This window comes from Labrus mixtus, chromosome 23, assembly GCF_963584025.1.
Source record: "Labrus mixtus chromosome 23, fLabMix1.1, whole genome shotgun sequence".
Taxonomy (NCBI): Eukaryota; Metazoa; Chordata; class Actinopteri; order Labriformes; family Labridae; genus Labrus; species Labrus mixtus.
The window spans coordinates 2047100-2075026 of record NC_083634.1 but is presented as its reverse complement, the minus strand read 5'-3'; the positions used below and the strand labels follow the sequence as shown (position 1 = coordinate 2075026).

Below are 27927 nucleotides of genomic sequence, written 5' to 3'. Positions count from 1 at the left end.
TGTATCACTATAAAATTCATTTAATACCCTATTTGGCACTCAAAATGCTTATGTGATATTTAACCCTCTCTGATTACCATTGTTGGTCTTCTACAGGGATCAGTGCCGGCAGAAATTAGGAGAGTTGTTCCTTTCCCAAAGGTGAAAAAAGAGTAATCTCTATAAAAGAGATAGAAAGATACAGTGTAATACCTGAGGGATGCTAAAAGTCGATGGGTGAAGAGTGAGCTGATATTGGCAAGGGAGGGTTGGATGAGGGGAGGAGGTGAATAAATGGGCTAGTATCCCTTTAACGTCTTCTGACGTCATGCTGATGCAGATCTGCCCGGCTTGATGCGAGCAGAGGAGAGGAGAGGAGAGGAGAGTGATGCCGTAAAAATGAAACTCCTCAGCACTAATTTCCCCATCCCCTCTACAGGAGAAGATGGAGTGCGACCCTCTACGTCACCGTGCACACAGAGAGCGGATTAACACGCGTTTCACCTCTGAGTGACAGAAACTGCAGTGTACGCGACACTTTTTTTTTTTTAGTAGAAAAGCGACAATATTGAGGTCAGAGGAAAAGCGTTGCCAGGGCGACCAGCTTTGCGCGCCGGGGACCGGAGCTTGCGTGCCCTGCGAGGTTGCGTGCGTACGTGCGCGGTCACGCCAACCACACAGCGGCAGCGGCAGCAGCAGCAGAGGCAGCATCTTCTGACGAGACTACCCCGGACCCACACTGAACAAGTCCACGTCCACGACCTACAGCCAGTCGAGGCTTGAACCAGGAGCGGCTGTGTCGGGGAGTTCTCCTTTTGGGGAGGGGGATTTACTGAGGATTTATCGACGACGTCCCAGAAAAATAAAAAAAAAAGCTCAAAAAACTGAGTAGCTGCGGTCATTCATTGGTCAACACAGATGACACTTCCCCGGCTGTCAAATTTAACCGAGACCCCGCAGAGCTGTCCGGGTTATCGGGGGTCATTTTTTGCCGTTTTTGAGGCGTCGTTGAAAAAGACCCCCCTTTCCTGAGGTAAAAACGGACTGTCAGCTGTGAAATTAATTAATTAATCTTGCCGTGCTGGAGAATACAGGGACTGAGCTGCTCGGACAGGGAGTCATGCTATATCCTGCTGTATTTGCTGTGTGATGCAGTAGAGCAGCCTTTATTTTATTTTTTCTGTCATCGTCTCCAGTCATGAAGTACCACCTGCCGGCCTGCTTGGATTGAACGAGGCTCCAGTTGTTTTTTGTGTGTTTTTTTTGTTTGTATTGTTTTTTCTTAACCAAGCACTTTTTGCTCGCTTGGCATATACCTCTGCTGGAGGAAAGGTTTTTGTGAAGAGGAGGACGAAATCTCTTGACAAAACAATTGGTGGGAATCTGGCTCCCAACCAGCCCCGAGCATCACAAATTAACAGGTAGGCTTGCTTTACATGCTCTCTGTTCGTTTTGTATTGAGGGGATTATTCTATCTGAAAATCAGATTCACACACAGAAATGTATTGTTTCAATTAAGTATTGTTCTAAATTTGCATCTAATTTACATATTCAATTGCATGCGCGTGCAGAAATAGAAAGCCTTTACTGTCATTATACAATTGTACAAAGAGTGTGTGTGTGTGTGTGTGTGTGTGTGTGTGTGTGTGTGTGTGTTTGTGAGCTTGAAAACTGGCTTTGAAATCGGTCGTGAAAAAAGATTTAGAATTCAGGACATTTTGGAAAATATATTTTTTTTGTGGGGGAATTAAAAAATAATAATCTGGTGCCAATGTGTAATTTCTGGGAAACGTAAACTGCAAAAAAAAAGCACTTGTCATAAACATATCTGATGACAGATGTCTTGTTTTCTTTGCCAGTGTGTTTTCTGCTTGCTGCATGTTTTGGTGTGTTGAATGTGTGTTGCATTTTGCTGTAAGGCAATGTCCAACATTTTGTGAATGCATCATGCAGCAAGGCAAGCTGGCTCCTTCATAACAGAGAAGATGTATCCTCTACTATACCAATAATGAGGTCTTTGGACTCAGAGATCCTTTTGGTGGAATGAGACAAACAGAGGCTGCTATTCAGTGAGGCTGAGCTAATTTCTCTGTCCTCGCAACATGCAGAATGTGAAGCTTTTTAATCCCGAGTGCTTTGCTGAGATTTCCCCGATGCTGCATTGGTCATATGTTGTAAACTGTGTTTTATCTGAGTGTTGTTTGAAAATGATTTAAAGGAAAATGTTGCAGGCCGACCAGTCTGTGCTGCAGACAGATGTGAGGGGAAAAAACTCACAAAAGTCTCCTTTGTACATCCTTAAAAATGTTAATGAACTTAATAAGAGCATATTTTCATGGGGTCTTTATACTCAAAAAGACCAGAAATGCCATGACCATGAGGACAAATTCCCCTAAATCCCCCCCCTCCACACACACAAATTGATGCGCACACACGCAGCAGGAAGAATGGGGTGCATTTATATGCTGTGGCTGGTGTTGTGGGGCATTCGGATCGGCAGGGCCTGCTAGATGATAGAATTCAGCAGGGACAAGAAGACCTCTGTTCTTATCTGCAGCGATGAGGAAGGGGAAGGCAGCTCTCTGCTCAGCTTACCTCAGCTTCTCTCCTTTGGTTTAGGCAGCTAGCATCCTGCCCGTATAGCAGATAGTGAAATCTACTCTATGGGGAGAAAACATCTAAATGGAGTCAAGGGGAAGGAAATATGTGCCGCTGTGCTTGTGTTTAATAAATGTTGATATTTATCTCACTGGCTAGTTTGGAAATGTTGAAGACCTGTGGAGATGTGTAAGGGGGATAAAGGTAATGCAGTCTGTTAAAGGGAGTCATTTGTAGGAGAAATGTGAACGAGATGAGGAGACATTGTAGAGGAGTTTCTGCAGCATTACATTACATTATATTACATTATATTCTCTTTTTATTGAATTTTATTGACATGTTTGTTTGTATATATGCAAGGCCACATGAAAACCTGCTTAATGCTTTTCCAAGTGGTAAGGAGCGGCAAAGCTGGAGGCAGATGTTGTTTGGTAGATTGATGACTCCTAGAGCAGGTCGCTAAGCAGTCAACAGATGCAAGCTATGTGTGGTGACAAGGTGGGTTTGAGATAGTCATCACAATCAGTCCTTAAAATCCCCATCACTCCATTTCCTGCTGCTTATTTTACTCCTCACTATTTATTCTGTGTGTAGATAAATCAGTGACAGCAGGCCCCCCCCCCCCTGTGCGCTGGGATGTTTTTTTCTGACTGGGTTGACAGCAGTCGCTGCTAATTTTAGGTGAGAGATGTCATCAGTGTAAAAAAAATCTTCAGCATTATGGCAGCTGACATGTTGACTGGAGAACAGGGGACCCATCTGATGAATGCTGGTGAAATTAAATGTTTGTTTAGTAAAGGCGAAATGAATTAGTAAAGCAAAGGCTGGCTGAACACCAAGTCCTCAGGGAGGCGCTGTTGCTCATATCTCCCGTCTGTTATGAGAAGCAGATGAAGGAGAACAATTTGTCAGTCATCGCTTTGAAGGTGCAGTATTTATTTCAGGACTGCTGGCATAGTTTTGTTTCCCCAACAGTAAGTATGTCTTGTACTTCAGGCTAACTTGAGTTTAGGAGTATATCGGGCGGCTGTGACTCAGTGGTAGAGTCGGTTGTCTCTCAACCGGAAGGTTGGGGGTTCGATCCCCAGCTCCTGCAGCCACATGTCCGATATGTCTTTGAGCAAGACATTTAATCCTGAATGCATGTGTATGTGACTTCTGATGGTTACACAGCAGCCATCAGTGTGTGAATGTGACCTGCAGTGAAACAGCACTTTGAGTAGTCAGAAGACTAGAAACGCTCAATACAAGCTCAAGTCCATTTAACATTTACCATATGGCAGAACATTGATTGCTTAGAAGTTGAGAATATCAAAAGTATCTCTCAAGAAAATGCATATTACGGTCATATTTTTTTTTGTAATAACTAGCCCAATTAATCTCAATTCCAAGAAAGCTTACAAAAACATGAAGGACAATTCTGAAAATGTGTTCAGTTTTTGTGCTAAAACTATTTTGGTTGTGGGTGTACTGTGGATTTAAAGAACACTTCTTATATCGAGGTAATAGAGAAATATGTCTCCCTGCGATAACAAAAGCCTGTTGCTGTGTCATCATCAGTGCCCAGCGTTTGATCATTTCAATTTCAATTACGATTTTGACTTTGATTTCGACCTCAATATCAATCAAAATAATCATGCTTATCATTTTTTCCACGATTGAACAACCCTAGTTATCATCTATGCAAACTGTACCTGTGCCTTTTGTTGAAGATAATAATGCTGATTAAATGGAGTATCTCAACAGTGGATGCTCTGTGTTCATACAGCCCGGCTTGGTAAATGATAACAAGCAGTTCCCAATGGGACTCTGCGTCTCCTCCCTTGAGCACCAGCGCCCCCGTGTAATCACCCAGTCTTTTATATTTGTTTGTTGACAAGAGCATGCTACCTCTCTCTATTCATTGGATTATTTCGACTTTTCAATGAAATCTGTTCTCTGCTTTTGTAAGACCACATAGACCTGCTAAACTCTTTTATTGCCATTATTCCTCATTCATTGTAGTTATTTGTTTCTCTGCAACCCAGTGGTTCAAAGGGAACACAGCGATGTTTGTAAGTTGTGTGCTATTGCTATGCAGCATCTTCTTGTGAGGAAGCTTTATGTTTTTCTTTTAACTGCTTTTAATCCTGTGCCATCAATCCATCGTCTGTTTGTAAAGGCGTTAAAATAATCAAAAACCACGTTTCAATATCAGCTGCTGCTGCTTTTTCCAATAGGCTGGAAGCTGTTTTTTTCCTTCTTTAATGATAAAGCCAAGGGAAACATATTTCCTGGGGCTGTGCAGAGTCATCGAATATTGCACTGACATTTCTTTTTCACATAAAAACTAAACAAACCTCAGCATTAGCATGTCATATTCACCTCTCTTTTACAGCTGGCTATAAAATGACCTGCAAAGTCGAATGTCCAATTTAGTAGAATCATGCAGCGCATACTGTCTGCTGTTGACCAGACAATATTCTTTCCAAATAAATTGAAGGGATGAATATAAATGACTTTATTATGTATTTTTGATGATTGTCCTCTGAGGCGAGTACCTCCATCTTCTGAGCGTAGTCTTGTCTGTTTTGTTGTGGTTTTCTTTAGAGTGCTGGACTCCCACAGTCCCTCCACAGTGGCCACTCTCTATCCTTTGTCTAAGGCTGTTGAATAAGATCTTTGCTCTCTGGGGTGCAAGATGGAATCATGATGGAATTCAAGCTATTACTTGTCATCATTTTTTCTCTCTGTTATTCAGCTTTTGTCGTCCTCCTTTCCTCTACATTTCTCCTGCATTCTGCCTTCATTTTGTTTGTTCCCTCTCACTCTTTCTGTCTCTCTTGTCTTTCCCTCACATTTGTTTTTTTTTTAAATTTCTACCTCTGTCTCCTCCTCACCTTGTCCTCAAACCATCACGTTGTCTGTCATCCTCGGGCAAACTTTGCTGTAGTGTCCCCAGTTACCTTATTAAGGTGAGAATCAAGGTCAAACACCATGACACATTGGATCAAAAAAAACCTGATGTGTGCTTTCAGAGTCTCCAGCCAACAGCTGCAATAGCAACCCTTATATCCCCTTACCCCTCCTATCTCCTGCTGGAACCAAGGCTGACCACCGGTCAAGATCAATGGACATTTTAGTCTCTACTTCAAAGAGATAAAAGCCCAAGAAAGTCAAAGAAATGGCAGGAAACCACCCAGAATACCCATTACTCCCCTGTATGGCTCTACATTCCCCCTTGACAGTGTAAAACCTGCAGAGATTAAAAACCACTGTCGAGTGATACTTTTTTCCCAGTGATTTTTCTTAAAGAAATAATTCCATTCATCACAGAAGTGCGAGACTACAATGGGATTTCCTGCCTGCCGTGTTGGAGAGTAAGAACCTGAATAGAAGGCATGAAACAGATTTGATGGAATCGACAGCAGTCAAGTCAGCAACAGCTGGGATTAAATACATCCTGCTTTCTGGCCAATCAGATTGACTGACAGTTGGAATCCATGTTCCTCTGAGTAGTGCAGCTCATCCCTTTGGCAATTGGTCGACTTCCCTTTATTGTCTCCTTGTGAATCCATGGGGAATTTCACCTGCATGCTTTGTTTTAGTCTTTAATACCCCTTTGCAATCCCGTCATAGTTGAGGGATTTTACACAGAAATCTCAGTGCTACATAGCTTTGGAGATTAATGTTATTTATTACATTGTCTCTTTAACACAGAACTACATTTCATTTGTGTCTCTCGAGCACACACTGTGGTACCAAAGCCATCGATGGGGAAGCAGATAAATTGAGTGAGTTATGGTATTGACAGCATCTCAAGGTCAGGTGTAGTCACATCTCTGCAAGCACTCCACAGTATACCCTCAGCATCGCAAACAAGCTCAGGGTCAACAGGTCTGGAGACAGGCGGGTAGGCAGGTCGCTATTTCTACCCTCTTTACCCGAGACAGAGAGAGGGAAAGAGAATGTGCTCTGAAAGTCAAGTGACCTTGGACGTCATGAGAGCAGAGGAAGAAGAGCAAACAGGAGAGCGTTTCAGAAAACTGTGAAGAAGAAGCGTAGAGACAGCACAACACCACCACCGTCTCTATTTTGCAAAATCCTAACATCTGCTATATGCTACCTCTTCCCTGCTTTTGTAGCCACATTAGTATGGGCTGACACACCACCGCACATATTAGTATGAGCTGTCAGCTGGAGCGCTAACAACTAGCCGGAGAAAGACCTGTTGAATCGTTATGCTGGCAAAAAAAAAAAAAAAAAAAAAGGCAGCAGCAGTTGCGGATGTGTTGGCCAACATGCTGAAGTGTTATCACTGTGGCTGCACTGTATAATGATGAGGGGTTGTTATAAAACACACACACACACACACACCGCTCTGAGTACCAGCCTAAGTCAGTCAAACATAACGAGCCTCTGCTGCGGCATAGCCAGTGGCTGTCCCTTAGAACAGGCAAGGCCGTTACCTATTTGATATCCATCTGTTGACATAAGTGATGATGGTTCTAGCGCTTAAGTTTGAGGCATGGCCAGAGCCGCCTGCTAATGGGAACACTTGGGGATGCTGGGATACCAGTCGCTGCTGTCAGTCTCCCAGGGAGTGCTGCCTTGATGAGCTCTGCTTGAGCTGTTTTTTCACTACCATCTGTGCTATCTCTTCTACTGTTAAGACACTTATTGTACACCATGGGAGTGCACATACTTCAGCCTAGCTATACGTGCCTCAACCTCTCCACCTCTTGAGCAAATGGAGCGTTTCAAGCACTTCCTGGTTCTGTCTAGCTCCGGTTGATGCATTGTTTGTCTGCCGGGCTTTAGCTGTCGTTATGGGCGGATGCTAATGAAAAGAATAAGCCTGTTCTTACATGAATTAGGATGTCTCCTCCTTGACAGGCCCTTGCAAGATTCAGGATATGTCTGTGTGTTTGTGTGTATGTGTGTGTGCTGGTAAAGGACAAAAAAAAGCAGAGGCAGGACAGTGATGAACGAGCACCAGAATGGCAGCGTTACACTCCCGCGCTCGATGATGCCAAGCAGGCGATGATCTTTGCTGTTATTGTCACAATCAGCAAAGAAAACAATAACCCTCTGGAGGGAAGAAAGGACACACATTTATGCACGTGAACACACTCACACAACTGTGAAAAAAGGTTCTGCCATTGTGCACATTCTAGAGGGCAATATGCCTCACAACGGCTGGCATGCCTTTCTACTTTGATTTGTTTTAACCAAAGGCACTTTCTTTTCTTTTTTTGTTTTTCTCTTAATATTTAAGGATACGGCGCGTGTATCCTCCATCCTTCATTGAAAACAATGTGTGTTCTTGAATCATTCATCTGTGGCTCTTCACACTGTCTCTCAAGGCTGGAGCAATTGTTCTGCTGACAAATGGTAGCAGCAAAAAAGGAGCTAAATTCCAATCTGTGTGGATCACTCCTATAGGCCTATAGCACTCTGCATGGGAGGATACAGGTAGCATCAAACAGCACAGGGTACATAAATGTCAGTGTTCTGGTGCTTACTGAACTTTATTGAGTGCACTTATCTGCTACCCTCAGGCCTCAGTATCCTGGTGAAAATGACTCATCTTCCCTGTGCTGTGCCCTTCATACGTCCCCTTTTGAGGGTCTGAACTTAACTAAAAGTGTGAGAAAGAAAAGGAAAGGATCTTTTAGGCAAGGAGGCAAAAGTGATAACAATAGTAATATAGAGGAAAGATAGATAGATAGATACTTTATTGATCCCGAGGGAAATTCAAAGCATCCAGTAGCAGGTTACAAAGACGTTCATGACATGAAACATTTGTTACAAATTAACCCCCCCCCCCCTCCCCATACATATATATTAACCTGAAAAAAGATTTAAAGAATACCTCTAGACGAATCAAACTCAAACTGTGCAATTAAAAATAGACTTATACAAGAAATGTACATAACCCGTGCAGGGATAAAAATATATGTGAGATTTAAACAAGAACCTTTAAACAGTTGAGGAAAAAAATCTGTAATTAGACCTGAATATAAAAAAGTGTTGACCTTCTGAAGTTGTGTTGTTTATATATGTAGCAATGTTTAAAAAGAAGATATCTTCTTATAATAATTATCAAAAAACATTAAATAACAGGCAGTGCAAACATTAAAGGTGTGAAAGGAAGTATAGAAAGCATGGCCTATACAGATTAAATAACAAGGAATGTACAGGTAGCTTAAAAAAGAGTGGGAAAGCTCACTATTACAGGAGGAAAGATTGTCACCTTAATTATCTAAAGTAAGAGGATGTAACCTTGATCACATGCCAGCATGAACAGTTAATAAGTGGTGGTATTCTATGCCTAGATAGACAGTATGTTGTGTGTATTGCTTTTCACTGCTGAAAAATGCTTGGTGGGGGTGTTTCTGCAAAGACAAGCGCTGGGAAAGAAAGCACCCAGAGCTCCCCTGGTGCTTACATGAAACAACCTCTTTCCGTTTGGGTTCAAACACCAGGGACTTGGAAATAAGAAGGCGAGTAAGGGAAGGGGGCGGCGATTTAAAAAGGCTTCGAGTCAGCAGGATTTCCTGGTTCTGTTATTTTTTTTTCTCTCTGCCTCACTTCTCTCTCTCCTCTTGAAGGGGAATAAACATATTTGAAATGAAAAGCTCCATCGTTGTTTTGTATTCTGGAACACAGAACAGTACACTTTGATGTCGTTGCATGAGCTGTATGTGTTTTCTCCCTTTTCAACATTTTGTAACAGTACATCAGCTAAATGTGTGAATTGATTTTCCAAAGGTCTCTGAAAGACTCTCAGCCCTATGGATTGTGTTCTTGACATCTTCTTTTGCCAGACTTTGACAAATCTGAGGAGGTGGAGAACTATTGATTCATGTAGTATTGAATCATTAACTAAAATTAAGGAACTTCACTCATTCTTATTGGATAGTGCAAGACAAGACTTTAGTAAAGTACACAAGGGAATTGGCCTTGATAGTTATCTCCATGTCCTACCTCTGCTTTTGTCAACCTGCTAACCTCCACCCATTTACCCTCCCATACCTCCTCCCTTTTCTTTCCCACTGCTATTCAGGCCAGCCTCTGCCCTCTCCATTTTCTCCTCTCTTCACTTAATTAACCCATTGATCAGGATGCTCATAAATTAGCCCTCTGGAGAGGCCCTCATAGAGCACTCCTTCCCTTCTCCCACACCCCACACCCATTCATTCCTTGGCGTCACTGTTACAAACAAGGTCCCTGGACCGTCATATGCCGTCTTGGTGTCATCGTCTGCAGCCAGATGTATTTTTCAAAATGTCAGTTGATTCAGCCGGCCGGGAATTTACAAAAAACTGAAGATGGTGGAAAAGGGGAATTACAGCAAGTACGGAGCTGGCAGTTGTCTAGAGGTCAATGCTGCCCTTGTACAACCCCTCAATTCATTAGACGCACATAGCTCAACCTTTTCATGGCACCCCCCCTTGTGTCTGTAAATGTTTCCCCCTTCCTTCCGTCTCTCTCTTTTGCTCTCTCCGTCTGACCTGTTCTCCAGAGCAGGGTGCCGGGTGCCTGCTCAGAGATTTGCCCAATTAGGAGAATCTCAGAGATCATTATGGAGGGGGCCCCCACTACCCCCCCCCCCCCCCCTCCCCTTCTCAACATCCTCTTGCTATTATTTCCATTTCTGTCCTGCCTCTTCACTCTTAATTGCTGTTAACATTGCTTGTACCGGCCTAATCAGTTCCATCTCAACCCTCTACCACGAGCAGTAATTATTATTTTTTAAATTTCCTTTATCACTATACCTTTTTCCTTTTTTGCTAAATCTCATGACAATCATTCTTTTGTCAGCTCTTGCTTTATTTCCACTGCATTTAAATCTCCCATACCCTTCCTTGCGTCTGCATGCATTGCCCCATGGTGCATCACACCTTATGCCCTCTTTTCAGTTTTCATCCTTACCTAAAAGAGTGTTAAGTTACACCAAATGGATCTGAACTAGAAATGTGTTTTATATATTGTCTGATTTAGGGTGGGTGGATGGTTTAAAAGCCTAGCCCATTTGTACATGATTCATGCATATCCCGAGGTCTCCTATTGGGGCCACAGCCAGGAATTGGAATTTTTACTTTACAAAGCTGTGTGCCCTTGTGAGAGTTTGCTTAATATAGAATTATTTGGTAAACTGCAGAGGGGAACGCATAAGAGAAATATTTTCTGTTAAGAGAGTAGCAACAAGAACTTTGTCACAATAATACTCACATGGGGGGGGGGGGGGGGGTACAGGGGAAATATACTTATCCACCACAATTGTGAGCTTGGGTTTTCTCCTCAGCTTTTCTCCTCTAGCTACACAGGGTGCTTTATCAACACCTTTGGCAAGTAGCAGCTGGGAGGGAGCCACACAAGAATTCGTTCTTGCAATGTTTGCTGCAATACAGCAGACGCTCAACTACAGACTGTGTATTAGAAGTGGACCTAACTACCTTGTTAATTAGTGTACTACCATTTATGCGCCTTAAAAATTGACCTCCACCTCTTGTGCAGTTTTGTAGTATTTGTACTGATTGGATCTGATATGCAGGTGGCAGACTTCTCCGATAGTCTAATAAAGACATTGAAAGGCTAATTGTGTGATGGCCATAAAGATGAGTTTAGTGTAGTCCATTGGTTTATTTGACTGGGGGCCATGCACAACTCAACTGTTTGACCAGAGTTTAATTTACATTCTTTTTGAGAAGCAAAATAAAGATGCTCTTCTATAATTCTTTCTGTGACTAGGACTGTTGTTAGACGACTTTTGCATATTTTTTTTGTGTTTGATAATCCTTATCAAGCCGTATTTCCGTTGAACTTTAACTCTTGCATTGGTAATGAAACACATCCAGAAGCTTTCACCATCCCTTGTGGTCTTCTGCAAATGAAAACGGCAAAGGCAGTGAAGATTCAAAGGTGCATGGTGCCTGCAGGGAACAGCTGTGTGCATGCCCGTGGCTGTGATGAATGGATTCCTCCCTGCCAATGTGGTGGCCTACAGTTGCTATGACTTGAGGGAATAGATTCTGCAGAAGATGTTATTGCCGGAGATCCGACTCAGGGGATGCTTTGGGATTACCTGTCTTTGTCTATAGAGGGTTAGCCAATACATCAAAATAAACATCTTCTTTTAACATATAAACACAACGAGGCAAAGCAGTGGCTTCAGTCACCTGCTGTTACTTTCTGGGGAAATTTAAGTGCCTCAAGTTCTGGTGAGGTGAGTGTCCTCTTGTTTGTCAGACCACATTGAGTTAGATATTGCGAGATTGCTGACTCCTGTGTTCTCCTGTGGCTCGGCCTGTCACGCACTTGCTCATGTGCAAGGACACACACATGCAGGTTTAATAGCCTCGGGCATGTTTCACCATAGCTGTCACTGCAGCATTAGAGTAAATATATTTAGGGAATTATCTGATCTGCCAAGTGCCTTCTCTAGCTCACAAGTCGTCTCTGTACAACTGTTATAATGCTGTTACATTTACTCTAGTCAGAGCCAGACTTCAAGGTCAGTTGAGACAGACAGGATTTTAGAGTCAGAACTAAGCCGAGAACTAGTTTAATATTGTGGTTTTATGCATTAGAGTAAAATGCTTCTCATGGGTTCTAAAAGTCAAGGTCAGTGATAACACTATCACATGCAGGGAGGCAGGGACTGCAACATTAAGTACCACCCAACTTTATCCCCGGATTGACAGAGAGTTATGGCTCTGCAGAGTTATGGATGACCAGGCTGTAGTGGGACAGGTGTTACTCACAAACCTTTAGTTTATTTCGATTAGTATTTTTGTTGCCTGTCTTTTTCATAGACAACACATCAGCTGGTCCCCTGATGTTGAACTTTTGGTCAATGCCAGAGTCAAAGATGACAAAGCAACAACAGAAACAAGTTTTAAATGTCCTGGAAATTCACCTCTAGTTAAAGTTTGACTTCTACCTGAGTACCTGAGTTTTCTGACTCTTGGTTGAGCACTTCTGGTCAGCCTGTATTAATAGCTTATTTGTTTCATGTTATGACTTGATTATATGTTGAACAAAATTGGACCAGGAGTTCTGCACCAAACAGAAACTCTGTAAAATATTAATGGTTTAGATTTAAAAAGTCTTGATGAATTTAAAACCAAAACATTGATCACTTTAAAATCTATATTGCTGAAAATAAATGCTCTAAGATATATATTGATCTGTTTTACTGTTAAACTGCTAGATGATCCATGTAAGGTTGTCAAAATGTTCAGTACTTCAATACTTTTCCTTTACCACGTTTTAAAACAATATTATCTCCATTAAGTTAAAGGCCAATAGAAGCGTTACCAAAACTTCTCCTACAGATGTTCAGTCAACCTTTTAACCAAAAGCTGCATCAACTGATGAGAGCCAGCACGAATACCATTACCACGTATTTGTGTTTTTAGACAGTACGCAGGAGTTTGCCTGCTGCTTTTGCTCATTAGAAACAAGAAATCATCCAATATTTGGCTACTCAAACTTATTCTACAATTCACTTAGCAGACTGCTTTTCCAGAAAAAAGGGAACAATGTCAGTAAGAGCAAACGATCAGCTTTGAGTCTGATTGGACACACAGGTGCTGACAGGAAGTGACCAGAGGCAAAGCACAACATTGAGGGCAGTTCTTGAGAGCTCTAATCAGTATAGAAACCATCTTATAAGTCGTCTTTATCAAACAAAAACCATCGTCATTACCATCATCATCATCAATAATATGGAGACCATCATCATTAAGTTAGTAGGTATTCATGAAAGAGCTGGGTCTTTAGCTTTTTCTTAATTTATATATTTGTTCCTGTGATATCAAAACGGGTTTGACTTGTACTTGAAAAGTATAAAATATTTAAGTGTACATAACATCAGTGCTGTGGTTCTTGTAAGTAGACCTCAATTGATATATAATTAAGTCAGGTATACCTTGTTCCAAGACTTAATGATTTAAACCATCCAAATCCACCTACTTTCCCTTAATCCACACGATTATCTTTAACTTGTAAGCACCGAAGTTGTGGTAAATTATGACCTGCTGTCTGTCGTCACAGTACAGCTCTGTTCTGCTGATGTAAGCTTTGAAACTGCAGCTGTAATACCCAGCGCAAATCACCTTCCATTTCATATCTAATTGCCCTTTGTTTGTGTTTTATTTAGTTTCCTCCGTGGAGACTTTCATTTCTTCAAAGTCAGATTTAGATTCTGTGTTTTTAAGCCAGATTCAAGAGTTTTGGTACATTTAGCCACTCCAATTCCCCTGCGATCCTTGTGTTGAACAGTGACACACTAAATCAGAACAAACATCCAGTCTATCATGTTATCTACAACCGATGCATGATGGGTACAGACCCTGGCACAAAACAGAAACCATCCTTCAGTTGGCTGCCGGTGTCTGTGATGGAGTGGCTGCTGTGGTGCAGGACTGTCGTGGGCTCTTTGCGCCCCATTATAGATGACAGGCAAGGCGCCGTTCGCATATATAAACAGGTTTTCTGCATTGAGAAATGTATGAAAGCAGCTTGGAGAGATAAATGCAGTGAGAGAGAAAAAGGAGCTGAAAGCTGAGCTGAGAAGTAAAAGATGAGGCATGCGCAGAGTAGGAGGTAAAGTTTTATGAAGTGTAGTTACTTCATCAGAGTCCCAATCATATGAAGTCTGGTTTCAATGTGATAATTAGATCCCTCACTCAGAAACCATTGAAAAATGAAGTTAAGGCCATGTTCCACCATTGAAGAAATCAAAGTGACTTGCTGGGGAGTTATTAAATCTGCTCTGCAGTCTATCAGAAGTTAAAGAGACCAAAAGAAGACAAGCAGCAGAGGAAAGTGCCAGGTCCTCGCAGGTGAGCCACTCGGAGTTGTCTGCTTTGATATGCTCCATAATGAAGGAGGAGATTGGGGCTTCTTTCATATACTTCAGACACAGCTTGATGCATCAAAGAAAGAACTTGACTGCTGTTGTCAGAAGCTCGAGGAAAAGAAGGACGAGCTGGTCAGCATGAAGTGCAGTGTTGCAGAGTCCACTCTGTTCTTGTTTTAAAGCAGCAGAGGGAGATGTGACTTAATGGTTTGGAAATGTTTGGCCTGCAAATTTGGAACCTGCTGGGTCGAATTTTACTGCAGACTCAAGAATGCAAAGCTGATGTAGACTGATGAGTTATATGAAAAGTAAGATCAAACTGGTGATCTTGGTAATGTGATTTTTTTCTGAAAGATTTAATCATTCAAAGTAGAAAATCCTTCCCACATCTATTTTATACGAGTAAGAGTAATGGGTCCATTAAAAACTTACAGGTAAACTCCTGCACACTGTCCAACTTGCAAACAAACACTTAATAAATGTGCAACGTTTGACACTTGACCTTCATCAGATAAAACCTGTCCAACTTGCAAACAGTGTGCAGGAGTTCACCTGTGACTTTTAATCATTGACAGGAATATGTTAATCTGTGCACTTAAAGATAAATGGTTGGCTTTACTTTGGGCAGTGCAGTTAAGTAAACATGTTGATGTAAAGTAGGGATGTTTCTAGGTGACTAAATCTGTTATCGGTTTAACAGAAATTTTAATTCAGAGTAAGCGACTCAAAACTGAGCTAAATCCAGTCCATAGCAAGTGATGTAGTTTGAGCAGCATTTAGGGTCAACACATTGGTTTAACCTAATAGAAATTCTGGTGTCATTTAGCAAGGGTGAAGCCATTTAACCATTGGTAGTATTGAACCAAATGCGCACATCCATAATTAAAACCAACAAGGGTTTGCATGAAAATAGTTTCTTCTAAAGATTTGACTTGTATTGATCATGTAGTTATTAATTTATGTTAGACAGATAAAAACCTCATAACCAGGGGGTTACTAAAATCTATTTTCAAAGATTCATTTAATACAGCTAAAAGAAAAAAACTTTCCCCAAAAAAGGATCATCCTTATGATGCTCTTGAACTCTGTATGACTCTGCAAGTGATTAAGAAACACACGCCGTTTCAAAGCAGACTGTCATGAATGTGAGATCACCCCAGAATTAAGGGAACTCGCTAAAGAAAGAAATGGTGCAAAGAAAAAGTAGAACAGCAGGTTCTCTATGTCAAATTTACATGAGGATACGGAATACTGTAACAACATTAGACAAAGAAAAGGAGATTGTATTTATGTTAATGAAATGATAGAGTGTAGAATGAAAGGAGTGTAGTTTAGTAAATCATTCCCACTTTCATCCTAAATGATGTTTTCTAAATGTGTTCCTTTTGCGTTTGATAGTTAATTCAATGAGATGAGCAGTTTGATGTTGGCAGTCATGACTACAGTTTGTAAAAACGGTATGGCTCTGTGTGATGGTATGAAGATAGAGAAACCAATGCTCTTGCTATATGACAAAAGAGAATAGCTACAAAGAATGTAAAAATGAATCATGTAGGATCGACACATGTATGAGCACAAAGACTCAATAACTTCCAGTGTACACACTCTATGGTTTAAAAGTGTAACTATACACTGTGTTAATGACATGCTCAGACACATTTCCAACATGTCCAAAGCACTTACACAGTCTCAGTATTTTCACTTGGCTGTCTTTAGGGGCGCATGCATAGTTGAGTTACACACAGTCATCAACATAACATACAAAGAGTTTGTGGAAAAACAAGTACAGTAAATGCATGCAGGCAAACCAAGCGTACTTACACACAGTTTGCACTCATTAGACTCAGTCAAGCATAATGGATACTGTCTTTAAGTTAAAGGGGACATATTATGAAGAATCCACTTGTACAGTGTTTCTGAACATATATCTGGGTAACCTGAGTGTCTACTGACCCACAACATGTGAAATAAACCCATCCAGTCCTTTGTTTGGGGTCTGCATAAGTCTTACAACACAGAGAAAAATGCTCTGTTTCAAATGTGCTCTCCTTGTGATGTCACAGTGGGATTCTGGTAAAAAGAAATCCCCTCCCCTCCCCTGGTATCTCCACCCATGGACTCCACCCCCAGACTAGAACAAAACTTTTTCACAGGTCGGCTATCTACTGGGAAAACTCAGGGGGGGGGGGGGGGGTCATTGCATTTAAAGAGACACACACACCAAAATGGAGCGTTCTGAGAGAGCTGGTTTATACAGGGTCACAAACCTCCTCTGGTGCTTGATTCATATTCATATTTTGACCAAAGCACAGCACAGATGTTTCATTTAGACCACAGGGGGACTGTTTGAAAAGGTGGAAAAGGGGGATGATATGTCCTATTTAAAATATTCAAATTAATATAAACACTGCAAGGTAAGCCTAAGCTTTGAATTTAAAAATTAAGGTCTCAAATTGATGACTTTTCAGTGTCTAGGTTGCTGATATCTTACATTAGGCAAGTTCACGGGCCTTAGTTACTTCATCATGAATAAGAATATTAGTTTACTGCTGAAAGGTTGACCAAAGTACCCTGCGCTATCACAGCGTGTGAGTTCTATCTGACTTGAGGCAAAGGGCCATAATACAAACACACAAGGAAGTTCTGGTTCGTCATTCCATTAAGCTCTTTAAATTATACATTTTTTTAACAACGACTTCCCTCGTAGTCATGCCAGTACTGTCTGTTTCCTTTAGTACAAAAAGAAAAAGTTCTGTCACATTAATAAAACAACACAAAGGAGGCCAGTGCACTTTTGCAAGAGAGACTGTTATGCTGTTTTATGCAAGTTTTTTGGGGGGTTTTAGCCACAGTTGGTTCTCTTTCCGTCTTCAAAAGTGGAAAATGCTGTTACATCTCCTACAAACAGCTTATTTTAACCATAACGGCTTTCTTTTCCTGACCATAACAAACCCTAACCATAGACGTTGATAGGTCAGAAAAGGTGGTGACCCCTAACAAAAAAGATGAAATACTAAGAATGGTACAACTGCATTAAACTACTGCATGTGAACCTGTGGGTGGGAACAATGACTTGCTTCTTTTATGATGGAGGAAATGAAACTCCTCATTGGATTTAATGTAAATTAAAAGTAAAAAAACACACTCTACAAAACCACTATAACTCTGTTGCAGTAATCCTGATTAATGGCATGAGGTATCCCATGTGGTCATTTGGTACCTAATTCAGTCAGTGGGTTCTGCAATTTTTCAGGGACCTTAAATGTTTAACCAACCAAATTAAAGTAAACATTACACTCAATCTAATCTTACAAAATGTCAGAAATGTCTCATCTGGGCATCTACTTTCTAGAAAGGAGGTGTTACCTGCCGTTGGGTTTTGAGCCAATGCTCGTCTGATGAAGCCAAATCTGTTCTGTAAATTCAGACTTCCAAACCTAGACACTTAGAAATGTATACTCACGTTCAATATAAATTCCCAATCTTTTTTTCTTCTCTTCCTCCATGTTAGCTGCGTGCATCTGTGTGGTCTCTGCTCACAGTTATGTAAGGCCCTAAAGCAGGTGTCGCTGAGAGATTGTGTTTTTCAAGCTATTTCTGGTCACAGGTGGACACGGACAGTCAAAACAACACATCAACGCTCCCCAGACAATCCTACCATTTGGGAGCCCAGATGTTTCAGCAATGGCAGGAATACTGTGTGTGTGTGTGTGTGTGTGTATTAAAGAGCCCATATTATGTCCTTTTTGGGGTTCATATATTTAATCTATGTACCTACTTTTGTACGTTCACAATAGATAAAGTTATAAAAAAGTGTCTGTTTTCATGTACTGCTCCTCCTTGCTCCCTCTCCGCTCTGAGTCCGTCAGCTACGCTCTGCTGAGCCCCCACTGCAGAGCCCCACATGGGCCAAGTCTGCTCTGATTGGTCTGCCGATCCGCTCTGTCGTTATTGGTCAGTTGCTCAGCACGCTTCTTGGAAATTTCAACATGAGCTGCTGGGCTTGCCACAATGAGCCAATGGGCTTAGATCAGTGATCTCACACTGACAATAACGCCGCACTGACAAATTTTTATTAAGGGAGGCTAGAACCGAGCGTTACATGCAGCTAATGCTACAGCTAACAGGAGGACGTAGGAGAAGCGTTTCCACAGACTTTGAATTTTTACACATAGATGTGCCTAAACATGCACAGGACACTTGGAAAACACACTAAAGAGCATATAAAACCAGAAAAAGCATCATATGGGACCTTTAAGGCAGGTATTACTGCAGTAATCGTGTTCTAAGTGCTTCACATTGACGTTGAGTGTAAGGCAGTACAATGCTCTGATTGAATCTCTCACAAATACATTTATTTTGTGCTTAAAGACGCCTGTGACAGCAGTTTAATAGCCTCGGACTGGATATCTGACTTTTGCAGCAAATACATTTCTTGCCACACAACATACATGCTCATAACTGCTCTGTAGAAGATAAACATCCTATAGGCTGCATGTTTATCTGCAGGTTAATGCACCGCAGGAACATACTCCATGATAGCCGAAGAGACACAAAATGGGATCTGTGGCGCGTCTCGGCCTTGACGATGACGCATCTGGTCTTGTATGACGGTGTACATTTTGTTGAGTGAATAGTGTGTGATGCTGAGATTAGAGCCCGGTTTCAATGATACGGTTGGCTTTTAGAGAGTGACGTGCAGCCTCACTGATGCCGTTGCTCTGATGTAAAGCCATATCCCATTACTGAGACCTGGGCATTAGCACTCAGTCACTTACCTCAGGGAATGACAGACGGACAGAAAGGAAGAGAAGCAGAGAAAAACCAGGGGACATGTGAGATTACGGAAGAGGGGGGGTGGTCGTCGGCTGAAAAAGATGAGGAGGGCTGGCTGAATGAGGAAAAGAATTGAAGAGATAGAAAAAGGGGAATGAGAGGGAGGGAGCATAAAAGAACGGGTTGAAAGAGCAGAGATGAAGTGGGAGACTGAGCTCTGCTGCATGGATGGAAATAGAAAGGGGCAAGAAGAAGCAGCAGAAGCATGAAGAGAAACCAAGACAAGACATTACAAGGAGGGGAGAAAGAGAAAGCTGGAACACTAGATAAAAGCCGGTGATGAAGATTTGATAGTGTGGCTGTGAAAGAAATAGAGTGCATTAGGGAACAAAACCATGAATGATGCATCAAAGAAAAGGGCTGTTTGAGTTATTGGGGCTGGGAATAGGGTAGAGGGGGTTGGCTTGAAAAGAGAATTTTATAAAAAAGGGAAAATAAAGGGCGATTGGCAACAAAAGAGCAAATGGAGGCAAAGGAAGACGAAGAAAAGATGGAGCGAAGGAGAAATATGTGAGATTAGAGGCAACGGAGAGCAGTCATTCCTGGACCCGGTGCGACAGGAAGATGAAGAAGAGAAAGGTGAATGAAGAGGGTGGGGTGTGTATGAGCAGAAAGGAGAGCTACAGGGGGAAATGCAAGAAAGAAGATAATATAGCTACAGAGAGAACGACCGATGAAAACAGAGGACAGGTCATTATTCTGTCAACCTCTTTCCCCTGTGGATTGATCCAGTGATTGAGCTCACTCCCACACACGGGAGCAATGGACGTTGAACCTGCATTGATTTGATTGGGGTCCTGTCTGGTCCTGTGTTGGCCTGTTGTTTACGAGTTCTAGGTACGGCATCAATGCTCACACACACACATGCACAAGCACAAACGCAGCACATACAGCCCTGTGGTTTACAGCCTGACTTCAACATTGCCCTTGAGTGTGTCCATACTGCAAAACAGAACCTTCTATCAGCCATCCTTGCTTGGTAAATTTAGGGCTGCTTCTAAGTAAAGCTGACAAACAGAAGGCCTTTAGGAGACTTTAAACACATGGTCAAACAAACATAAGATATCTTACACATTTCATAGGGATGGCTTTGACCTATTTCAAGTATGACCTATACAATTCCTAGTTTTGTAACAGAGCAGTTTAGTTGAAATGGGGAATAAACGTTTGAATTAAAATGTTTCATAGATAGATAGCAGTCAGTGATCATGTCCCATTAGTACCACAATATCACTGAGAGAACCATTATAGCTTAAAGCTAAGTCATTTTAAGTATAAAACGATGGTTGGCATTGGGATTGGATACTTTTTGGGAGATTAATAGGGCTGTCTGCGTGGAAGAATTTCTGCTTAGGGTAAATTAGGGTTTTATAATGGTATGAGTTAAGGATTTATTTGACAAAGTACTTCAAATTCAAATTCCACCATCTCACAGTATCAGCTGCATTAAGGTATGTATGCCTGTTTCTTTAATAGCTATTTGGCAACTAGTGAAAACCCACCCCCATGACTCATTGTTGTCTGGCATTGATCTGATTTGTTCATAAGGCAGCTTTGGGTCTTGGTTTTTGGACAGTAGTTGTGCCTTAACAGCTAGATCAATGATTCCCAGCCTTTTTCCTTGAAGCCCCCCCTACTTGGATCAGTGTAAAGCTGAGTCCCCACAGGACTCAGGACCCTTCCACCTCCCAGAGATCCTTGGGCGTGGACTCCAGGTTGGGAACCAATGCGCCAGATGGTTGGTCACTGGTTGAGCCCTAAAATTTGATCTATGTCCCATTTTGAAGATAGATATCTGGTGCAGATTTGTTGACAGCAAAAATGTTCCCAATGTGGTTTCAATACATTTTGTTTTGCAAGCAAAGGAACAGTCAATGCACGCTCATTGATGTGTAAGAAAAAGTTAATTCCTGTAAAAAAAAAACATCAACCCTGAAAAATGTGGTTATGGTGGTAGCGTTCCAGCTCCTGGGGTTGGCTTGTCAAGAGGGCAGTATTCCAAAAGTGTGGTGTGTCTTTACAAACATGGGTTGTTTCTAAATACTTTGTTGTCTGAAAACATTTTCAAGAACATCTTAATCAGTCGTAGAATTAGGGGTGTAAGATCAAATGTGCTGGTACACGCTGTTTGGTAAACTATCCAAGTTTCAGTTGAATCAAATGCAGTAAAACTGACTGAACTGGAAAGAAAACACACGTGTTCCTATTATGAAATCTTGAGAAATTAAAGTTAAAAAAGCTGCCACCCAGACATGGGTGGGAGCGAGGTGGGTTTTACTGTCGGCAGAGCACAAAGAAAATTCAAGTAATAGGAAGTAAGTGATTTCATTGTGTTAAAGGAAGAGGCAATTAACAACAAAGACACTTTGATTCAATATGTTTGCAGTCAGGTACATTTGATCATTATACTAATTGTGAGTTTGATTGTTACGCTTTCTCAAAGATTTCTGGAGATAAACTAAAAGGAGCATCACATTGAGCTTGAAAACCTGAAAAGTAAATTAAAGATTTGGCTCAGAGTTACATTTCTAAAAGTGTTAGATGTCATCGGTCATTTTTCCTAAATTTAAGCACAATGACAGAATTGTGATTTGTATCCAGTTCCTGTTTTCTAGGGAGAGCTTTGCCAATATGTGTGAATAAGAGAACTGTGAAAGCTGCTGAATCTCTCCTGAACTGTGACGTCATTGACACATAGAACATTAACCTTCTCCAGATTATTTATAGAAACTAGATAACCTTTGTAGAACTTGGTTGTCCTCTCAGTAATAATAATAGATCTGCCCTGGAGAGCCACTGAAGCCGTGCAACTCAACACTTCACATTTGTCTCTTGTGGGAAAGAAGTTGTATATTTTTAAATCCATGTTGAGTCTAAACTTTACTGATATTGCAGTAGTATTCTGTTTTTAAATTTCTCCTCCGGTAACTCAGCTTTTATAAATAGTAATCCTGTGAGAAGCATTTTGTCGTCTACTTCAAAAAGAAAGAGAGCACTGTACTTTCAAGGAACAAAAGCTTTTAGACCTTTTCAGAATGGCAGATTATGGAATCATAACCGTGTATTACAACATCTTTAGTCTCTTCTTAGAAAGTAGACAACAGAAGGTAATGCATCTAGCCCGGCAATAACCTTACAGAGTAAACACAGGTTTAGACATCTAGACAAGACAAGAAGATAGAGCCAAAAACAACAACCCTGAATACACATTATTGAAGTAAAAGGTAGGTTTTCTCTACCTATTTAAGAGAATGCACAACATGTGTGTGCTACAACAGTATTCTTATACAGTGTGCATATCATATACAGTATATTGGCAGTGTATAAGACATCACAAGATTGTTATCTTGTGAGATTTTAAACAGATTCATAACTTCCAAAAATCTAAAAAATAAAAATTGTCTAATCAGTCACTCCCTGCTAAGTGCTAAGGCTAGCTTTTTAACTCAGTAGAATTTGCCAAATGCAGCAGCAGGAAATTCAGCCAGTCTCACAGATGACTGGAGTAGATCCTGAAGTATGTACTTATTGAAAAAAAAGACTCTGAATCCATGGATCCTTGAATCTAGAATCATTTGAAGCGAAAATAGATTCTGAATTGAATCGTGACCCCAAGAATCGAATCGTGAGACTCCCAGCCCTAATGTCCACACAACAGAACATAAATAGTAGGTGGATGTTGACAGACATCGGCCCATCGCAAATAATCTGGAAAGAATTTATGTCAACAGCCAATGTTAATTGTTATTGCTATTGTATTTTATCAATATAATGCTGCAAGCAAGTACACCTAACGGCTGAGTCATGGTTTCATGGTCAATGTGAGAGAGAATGCTGGCACTGTGGTAGTCATACAACAATAGACGTGATGAAAAAAACATTAGTATGGGAATTGGATATCGGCAAATTGTACGACCATAGCTATCTGTATGGGCGCTGATTTTCATAGTCTGGTATACAGGTCTGCTGGATGACAGACAGGAGAAACAACACACCAGACGTTAGCCCAGTAATAATAATGCACCTTGAACTACATAGACCTGTGTTTGTGTAAAAGCTGTAACACTAATAAGGAAACACCCATAGGTCACCTTTTAGTCCAGTGACTGCAAAGAAGGATGCCATTTGTGTCCGCTGTCAGCCTCTATTGACTCTTTAGAAAAATGACAGAACTTAATTTGTTTCTAAATTATCCCTTCCAGCCAAAGCATGTTAGCCAGTTGAGAATTTGTCATATTTTTTTTTTGTTGCCCACAGAGGCAGAAAGGGCCAGACCCAGTCGATAAGAAGCTGATGATGTTGGGGAGCCATCGGCCATTTGGCTTCATAGTGAGATTCTTTGGTTGTGCCAATCACTGGATAAATTAAGGCACAAAAGGGAATACATAGTGGGCTGTTTTTAGAGGAATGCTGGGTCCAAACCAATGAGGGTGCTAAGAGAAGGAAATTGAAAAGACGTGTGCGCTGCAAGCTACAATTGTTAATGAAATATCAGGGGGCACATGGCTATATCAACTGGGGTGCTATTGTGTCCAACTTGTGCCAAATCACTGAATACATTTTCAACTAAACTATTTCCTGGTAAATTATTTATCATACAAACATTTCAAAGGAAATGAAAACAATAGTGTGGAATAGGGCAGGTGTTCCTAATCTTTGCCATGAAAGGGCCCCATTTAGCATTAGTCCTGGTGGGGACCCCCCATTTTTTCAAGGTCTCCTACATTTAAAGTAGATAATGATGGCAAAAGGTAATCTAAAACTTAAAAATGTACTTATTTTTATGAACAATTACCAATCCTCCTATTCATTTATTTCATTCAATATCTTTCTAAGCCTTAACAGTCGATTATTTCTATCTTAACAAAAAACATTAGAAATAGTGGAAGTAAACCCATTTTTTTTCTCTTGTTATTTATTCACCACATTTACTATATCGTTCTACTGTTACAAACAGTCCTAATTCATTCTAAACAATTGGAAAATCCCGCTTTGGAAAACTCTGATTTAGGGAAGCGAACTGCCTTTGCAATTGCATAAACACATGTAATGGAAAAACAAACTATAGTATAATTATGGGGCAACAGCAAAAATTCTATAGAGGGAACAACAAGTGTAAATATTATCAGGAAATAAATATAGCCTTCAAATGGAGTGCTTGTACAAAATGTGAAAGGCCATACAGAATGCATTAAGCGAGTGCTTCCCTTTAATGGCAGGTTAGATAACATAAACATGAAACACATTGCTGATGGTCCAGAGTGCTGCTGTTTATTATGAGAGTGTAGTAAGCAGCAGATTTGATATGCTGTAGTTTTTAAACATCTTGTGTATTAGCCTGGTGTAGCTGCTAGTTGAACAGTCTGATGTAGCTTAGAAGAAAAGCGTGATTGTCATGCACTGTAGGCTTTGGATTCAGTCCCTGTTTTGTTATGAATAAGAAATAAGAAACCATGACTTTGTGTGATTTCTCTCATTTTTCAGCATAAAAATAGCATCAACTCTCTGATGAGTTGGAACACATGAAAGGAAGAGGCACCATTTGTTCTGATTTCATCAGGTGCATCATTAGAACGGCTTTATTATTGCTGATATTAATTGGCAGTTTTTTTTATGAGTTGCAAGGCTTTTTGTGGCTTCGCTCTTCACTGTGTGAAAGTAATTGAGCAGTGTGTTATTTTTATGTGTTTTGGATGAGCAGTCACCCCAGGCTCATGATCATTGCAGTGCCTTGGAGACCAAATGCTGGTTGCTCCAACAATAACCTCACCATTGATCACAGAGCTTTGAGATGGAGAGAAACCTGGAGCTGGTATTTAAAGATAACATTTAACTGAAGGTGCAAGTGTGTTGCATTGTCTTAGCTTCTCCTCGACAGTATACCTGAGCTTGATTATGTTTGACTTTGAAGTGTTTTGGTGTCTAATTTAAAGCAGGGCCACATAAAACAGATGTGCCTACACTTTGGTGCGACGACTGGAGTGCCCCCATGGTGGCCCAAATGGAAGTAGCTCTGCCAGTCTTCATTAACTGAAGCAGAGCTCTGTTGTGCTCTGCTCTGACAGCTGACACACTCTCGGAGAGGTACTGGGAACCCCTGGAGGGTGCATGTACACACAAGACACACAAATCTAAGAACATGTAGGAACAGGAAAACGGTGACACAGACTTGCACAAAGACCTGCACAAACACTACACCTCCCACAAAATAAAAACACACACTCTAACCTCTTACCTTGCTCTTCACACCAAACCTTTCAGCCCACAAGTGGTTGAGAAAAGAGAAAGAGAGGCTCGGAGTGAAGATGGCCCCAGTTGATTAGGAAGTAGCCAGCATTTACCTCCTTGTGTAAAGATGATAATGACATCTCTAGCATCCCCTCGGGCCACAGCGGACCAGCTTCGAGGGCCATGGAGAGGAACTGGAGTAGATGGTGGGCAGAGGTTTGGCTCTTCAGGTTGAAGGACGCTCAGTGATACCAGTTGTGAACTTGTTTTTTAACAAGCTCCGGGTTGTCCAGGGCTGCCCTGGGAATAGTGAGGGCTGGAGAGTAGAGGAGTGGAATCTGATGAAAATCCAATGAGGCAGATTAATTATTTGTGTTTTACACCACAGACTCTCTTGGGTACATTTCTGGCTACTACTGTGCTCATAAACTACATCAAGAAAAAAATACTTTATCACATCAAATGAAAAGACATCGATTGAATAAATGTGCCAATATTAGTGTTGTGATTTCATAGGCTGCAGCCAACAAGCAGGATTCCTGAAACACTGATAAAATGGAAATTTGGATGGCTGATCATAAAAAAAAATATGTTACCTATGGTTGTATTTAGATTATACACAGAGCAGCCATAACATTAGACCACAAGTCAAACAAGACCTCTGAAGGTCTGCTGTGGTATCTTGCACCAAGGCTTTAGCCGCAGATCCTTTAAATCCTGTAGATGGCGAGGGGGGACATCCATGGTAATGACCACTGCGGAACAGGAGCATCCAGCACGAGCTTCAGTTTGTCGAGATGCTCTAGCAATTACAATTTGGCCATTTTCAAAGTCGCCTATTTTTCCTGCTTCCAAATCATCAACTAAGACAAAAATAATTATTTACTGCCTAACATATCAAACCCAATGACAGGTGCCATCGTAAACAGGTAATCAATGTGATTCACCTCACCTGTCAGTGGTAATTATGTTACGGCTGAACAGTGTATGCAGAATAGAAGGGTTTTTAACCCCCTCAAACACTATTGATACAGCAACATAGGACTCAATATCTTTTGATTCAGCTGCCTTTAAGATTTGATATTCTCACTTTTTGTAACAATGAAAGTGCAACTTAACAAAAAACAAATATTTTTTCAAATACTGAATCAGAAAAACCTCAGGAATTATGTCTTCTATCACACCAAACACACTAAACCAAGGTCATTATGCACTAAAATATAGACCACCGTGAATTGAATCAAACAATCAACCAGTTAAGTGCCAAATCAGAACAGGTTTTATACCAATACACTTGGTGTACAAGGTGTACATCTCACTCTTTGGTATAATATTTACAGACTCAACATAGGCCTAGCATGAGAAAGCATTTGGCAGCAGTGGTAAGTAAAAACTACCTTTTTAAAAGGCAGAAACCTTGAGGAAAACTTGACTCATGGTGAACATGCGTCATTGGATGGGCCAAGACATTGGGAGATACAGAAAGAGGGAGTGGATGTCTTTCACTCTTTATTTTTCTCTGATAATCAGGTACTGACATTTTCCAGTTTCACATTTTCCAGCAAAAAAAGAAGAAGATATGTTTCGATATCGTGTGGTTAAACAATTGGGAGGAGTAGGTGCCACTTTTCTTTCTCTAAAAGACAGACATCTCATGAATTTATAGAAAGACTTGATATAAGAACATAGTAGTGAAAGTAGGGTAAGAACATAGTAGTGAAAGCCATACCACTCCACTCTGTCTCTCCTCTCTGGTGACAGGCAGCGTTTTCCTTCTGCTCCTCTGGATGACTCTCTTTTATTGCCAGCCCCCCTTCTCCCCTGTGCATCCATTTCTCCTGACTCGGCATCCCCCCATCCAGATATTACCAGTGGTCCCCATGTCAAATCACTGTGTGGGAAGCTAGATTGGCAGATATGAGCCAGTCCTACCATCAGCAGAATGGACCGGTAGTGGAGTGGACTGGCACAAGGCTTGGCTGGGCGTCAGTGGGCACTGAAGGGCAGACACGAGCGAGGACAGCCGAGACCCGCTGCTGCCAACACAGGCTTTGAAGGAAATTGATTGCCTGTCATACTGAGGTTGCAGTAATTTGATTTCAGAAAGTCAATATTTGTAATCACACATATGCAGAAGTAATCAGACTAGAAGAGAGAATATTAACTAAAAGGAAAAGGTTTTGTTAAGCACAGTATTCAAAAAAAAAGTGGGACTGTTAGGCATAAACAGAATTAATTTATAAACTAATTATCAAAAGTCTTAAGACATTCAAGACATTTTAGCTTACTTTAATGATAGGTTAGCTACGTTTTAGTGGTGTACATAATAATAACATGTTTCTAAGTAGTTTAGTTGAGCAGATTCATTGATTTTTACAAGTCTAAATTATCTTCAGTGTGCAAAAAGTTTACAAAATGTGTCTTGCCAGAAACAG

General features: G+C 41.0%; 1 protein-coding gene across 1 annotated transcript in view; it reads left to right on the top strand.

The window, feature by feature from the left end:
* The first annotated feature begins 333 nt into the window (after positions 1–333).
* Positions 334–27927, top strand: part of nlgn2a (neuroligin 2a) — a 241264-nt gene continuing 213670 nt past the window's right edge. Inside the window, exon 1 of the mRNA XM_061031470.1 lies at positions 334–1400. The gene's annotated coding sequence lies outside the window, so the exon portion shown is untranslated. The remainder of the gene's footprint in view (positions 1401–27927) is intronic.